The sequence below is a fragment of the Schistocerca nitens genome, chromosome 12, assembly GCF_023898315.1.
Source record: "Schistocerca nitens isolate TAMUIC-IGC-003100 chromosome 12, iqSchNite1.1, whole genome shotgun sequence".
Classification (NCBI taxonomy): Eukaryota; Metazoa; Arthropoda; class Insecta; order Orthoptera; family Acrididae; genus Schistocerca; species Schistocerca nitens.
This window is the reverse complement of record NC_064625.1, coordinates 178,090,282-178,095,512: the sequence shown is the minus strand read 5'-3', so window position 1 is coordinate 178,095,512 and position 5,231 is coordinate 178,090,282.

Sequence of the window (5,231 nt, the reverse complement as noted above, 5' to 3'; positions counted from 1 at the left end):
GGCGCCATAATCACGAGCAGCACTTCCACTATAATACCACGTTTTCAAGACGTTGCCATGTCTCTCCTGTGCCATTTGGATGAGGTTGAATCTTGACCTTTCTTGACAAGAGAGACCATACTACGCTACCTTACTCAGTTGGACTGAATTCTTATAGCACTCTGTCTTAGGAATTAGCACCTTGGCATCCTCGATTGTGAGATTAGCAGGGACAAAATTTGACAGAACATGCAACCCCTAAGTGGGAGCTGTTGTAGCAATGTCATTAATAGTCAACATGGCTCCTTACGTCTTAACTGTATGAGTGCCATTCTCCCAAGCTTTAGCACAATATGCGACAGCTCAATAACCAAGAGAAATTGCAGCGTTGTTTTGTTTGTCTACATTTTCTCCATAGTTTTTTGCAGGAATGTAGTGCAGTTGGTTTAGAATAGAACCAAACGACTTTCACAGGTCCGCGCAGTGCTGCATAAATGACAGTGACAGAAGAGGGAGACACCAAGGTAATTAAGGAAGTAGCTGCAGGAAATTTTGGTCCTATACAGGGCCACATATGACTGCCTGTGTGCCTCTGTATCATGGAGGTAGAACTCTGTGGGCTCAGTTCCGCTTGTGTTTTGCTCGAGTCTCTATTTGTAAAAGTACTCCCTCAGTTTGGTGTCAACTCGGAGGCTCGTCGACACAGTCAGTAAGTAGCCAGTTTCACACGATGAATTTGGTCACTAGGGGACCACTACGAACAACAGTAAACAAGTACCTGGGACCTTGGAGTGCGAAGAAATTGCCTAAGGGGACACGTGAAACGGAACCTGGATCAGTGGAGTGGGCTTGTGTTCACCGGCGAGTACAGGTTTCGAACGTCGACTGGGGATCGTCGTACAAGGCTGTGTAGGCGACCAGGCAGCGGTGCAGCTCTCTATCCATGGGTTCTGCTGTGGGGTGGGACGGTCGTATTTTTGGCTGCTATTTTGGTAATATCAACAGTAGCAGAAAACAGTATAACGGGAGTAGGATTCTTTAGGAAGGTAGAGCAGAGAGTGTGTTACAGTGAACAGTTCAGTGATACAGTTACGCTTATCACAATCGACAGCAAACCAACACCGACAACGATAGTTCAGATACTACATGCCGACGTCGGAAGCTTAAGATGACAGAAAAAGTATATGAAGGTACTGAAAGGGTAATACAGTACGTAAAGGGAGATGAAACTCCAATACTCATGGGAGACTGGAATGCAGTTGTAGCGGAAAACGTGGAAGAAATGGTTACTGGAGAATGTGGGGTTGGGATAGGGAATGAGAGAGAAGAAAGACTAACTCAGTTCTGTAATAAATTTCGGCTAGTAATAGCGAATACTCTTAATCACAAGAGGAGGATGTATAATTAGAAAAAAAATGGTAATGTCGTGTGGCTAGGGCCTCCCGTCGGGTAGACCGTTCGCCTGGTGCAGGTCTTTCGATTTGACGCCACTTCGGCGACCTGCGCGTCGATATAATTAGAAAAGGCTGGGTGATATGGGGAACTACAGTTAGATTACATCATGGTCCGACAGAGATTCCGAGATGATATAGTGGATTGTAAGGCATACGCAGGAGCAGATATAGACTCATATCACAATGTAGTAATGATAAACAGTACGTTGAAGTTTAAGAGATACGTCAGAAAGAATCGATACGCAAATGTGTCAGATACAGAAGTACTAAGGAATGACGAGATACTCTTGAAGATCTGCAAGGCTATGGATACAGCAACAAGGAATATCCACTTGAAGAGGAATGGATATCTCTGAAAAGGACAATAATAAAAGTTGGAAAGAAAAACATAGGTACAAAGAAAGTAACTGCAAAGAAACCATGAGAATTAAAATAAATAACTGAAGTTTTTCTTTTATTACCCATGATGAAAGAAGGAAGTTCAAAGATGTTCAGGGAAATTCAGGAATACAGAAATGCCAGTCACTGAGGGATGAAATAGACAGGATGTGTAGGAAAGCTAAGACGAAATGGCTGCCTGAAAAATGTGAAGAAATCGAAAAAGAAATGATTGTTGGAAGGACTGAGTCAGCGCATAAGAAAGTCAAAGCAACCTTGAGTGAAACTGTTAGCAAAGGGTGGTAATATTAAGAGTGCAGTGGGAATTTCACCGTCAAAAAAGGAGGAGGAAGTGGATATATGGAATGAGTACATTGATGGCCTCTGTGAGGAAGGAAGATTTGTCTGATGTGATAGAAGAAGAAAGAAGAGTCGATTTAGAAGAGAGAGGAGATCCAGTAATAAAATCAGAATTTAAAAGAGCTTTGGAGGACTTAAGATCAAATAAGGCAGAAGCGGTAGATAACCTGCCATCAGGATGTCTAAAATCATTGGGGGGAACTGGCGACAAAGCGACTATTCATGTTGGTGTATAAAATGTATGAGTCCGCCGACATACCATCTAGCTTTCGGAAAAATATCATCCACACAATCCCTAAGACTGCAAGAGCTGACAAGTGCGACAATTATCGAACAGTGTGCTTAACAGCTCATGCATCCAAATTGCTGACAAGAATAATACACTCCTGGAAATTGAAATAAGAACACCGTGAATTCATTGTCCCAGGAAGGGGAAACTTTATTGACACATTCCTGGGGTCAGATACATCACATGATCACACTGACAGAACCACAGGCACATAGACACAGGCAACAGAGCATGCACAATGTCGGCACTAGTACAGTGTATATCCACCTTTCGCAGCAATGCGGGCTGCTATTCTCCCATGGAGACGATCGTAGAGATGCTGGATGTAGTCCTGTGGAACGGCTTGCCATGCCATTTCCACCTGGCGCCTCAGTTGGACCAGCGTTCGTGCTGGACGTGCAGACCGCGTGAGACGACGCTTCATCCAGTCCCAAACATGCTCAATGGGGGACAGATCCGGAGATCTTGCTGGCCAGGGTAGTTGACTTACACCTTCTAGAGCACGTTGGGTGGCACGGGATACATGCGGACGTGCATTGTCCTGTTGGAACAGCAAGTTCCCTTGCCGGTCTAGGAATGGTAGAACGATGGGTTCGATGACGATTTGGATGTACCGTGCACTATTCAGTGTCCCCTCGACGATCACCAGTGGTGTCCGGCCAGTGTAGGAGATCGCTCCCCACAACATGATGCCGGTAGTTGGCCCTGTGTGCCTCGGTCGTATGCAGTCCTGATTGTGGCGCTCACCTGCACGGCGCCAAACACGCATACGACCATCATTGGCACCAAGGCAGAAGCGACTCTCATCGCTGAAGACGACACGTCTCCATTCGTCCCTCCATTCACGCCTGTCGCGACACCACTGGAGGCGGGCTGCACGATGTTGGGGCGTGAGCGGAAGACGGCCTAACGGTGTGCGGGACCGTAGCCCAGCTTCATGGAGACGGTTGCGAATGGTCCTCGCCGATACCCCAGGAGCAACAGTGTCCCTAATTTGCTGGGAAGTGGCGGTGCGGTCCCCTACGGCACTGCGTAGGATCCTACGGTCTTGGCGTGCATCCGTGCGTCGCTGCGGTCCGGTCCCAGGTCGACGGGCACGTGCACCTTCCGCCGACCACTGGCGACAACATCGATGTACTGTGGAGACCTCACGCCCCACGTGTTGAGCAATTCGGCGGTACGTCCACCCGGCCTCCCGCATGCCCACTATAGCCCTCGCTCAAATTCCGTCAACTGCACATACGGTTCACGTCCACGCTGTCGCGGCATGCTACCAGTGTTAAAGACTGCGATGGAGCTCCGTATGCCACGGCAAACTCGCTGACACTGACGGCGGCGGTGCACAAATGCTGCGCAGCTAGCGCCATTCGACGGCCAACACCGCGGTTCCTGGTGTGTCCGCTGTGCCGTGCGTGTGATCATTGCTTGTACAGCCCTCTCGCAGTGTCCGGAGCAAGTATGGTGGGTCTGACACACCGGTGTCAATGTGTTCTTTTTTCCATTTCCAGGAGTGTATATTGGAGAATGGAAAAGAAAATTGAGGATGAGTTAGATGACTATCAATTTGGCCTTAGGAAAGGTAAATGCAACAGAGAGGCAATTCCGACGTTGCTGTCCGTGATAGAAGCAAGACTAAAGAATAATAAAGTTACGTTTATAGGATTTGTCGACCTGAAAAAGATGTTGAGCAATGTAAAATGGCGCAAAGTGTTAGAAATTCTGAGACAAACAGGGGTAAGCTGTAGAGAGAGACAGGTAATACACAATATGTACAAAAGCCAAGAGGGAATAATAAGAGTGGATCACCAAGAATGGAATGCTCAGATTAAAAGATGTAGGCAGGGATGTAGTGTCTCGCCCGTATTTTCAGTATGTACATCGATGAAGCAATGATGGAAATACAAGAAAGGTTCAGGAGTGGGATTAAAATTCAAGTTGAAAGGGCATGAATGATACGATTCGCTGATGACATTGTTATCCTGAAAGTGAAAGTGAAGAAGAATTACATGATGGGCTGAATGGAATGGACAGTCTAATGAGTACAAAATATGGGTTGAGAATAAATCGAAGAAAGACGAAAGGAATTGGAAGTAGCAGAAATGAGAACAGAGATAAACATAACATCGGGATTAATTGTCACGAAGTATATCAAATTAAGGAATTCTACTACCTAGGCAGCAAAATAACCAATGACAGATGGAGCAAGGAGGACATCGAAAGCAGATTAGCACCGGCGAAAAAGGCATTCCTGACCAAGAGAAATCTATTAGTATCAAAGATAGGCCTTAATTTTAGGAAGAATTTTCTGAGAATGTACGTTTGGAGCAGAACTTTGAATGGTAGTGAAACATGGACTGTGGGAAAACCGGAAAAGGAGACAATCAAAGCATTTGAGATGATGTACTACAGACGAATGCTGAAAATTGGGTCAACTTACAAAGTAAGGAATGAGGAGGTTCTGTGCAGAATGGAAGAGGAAAGGAATATGTGGAAGGGACACGATGATAGGACATCTGCTAAGACATCACGGAATGACTTCCATGGTACGAAATTGGAGAATACATCCAGCAAATAATTGAGGACGTAGGTCGCAAGTGCTGCTCTGAGGTGAACAGGTTGGCATAGGAGAGGAATTTGTAGTGGACCACATCAAACGAATGAGAAGACAGATGACTCAAAAAAAAAAATGGAAAGGTCTCTAACGTTTCGTCTCCAAATGCTGGAGACATCTTCAGAGGCTATAAAGGCTCAGGCAGCAGTTTGAAACTTCT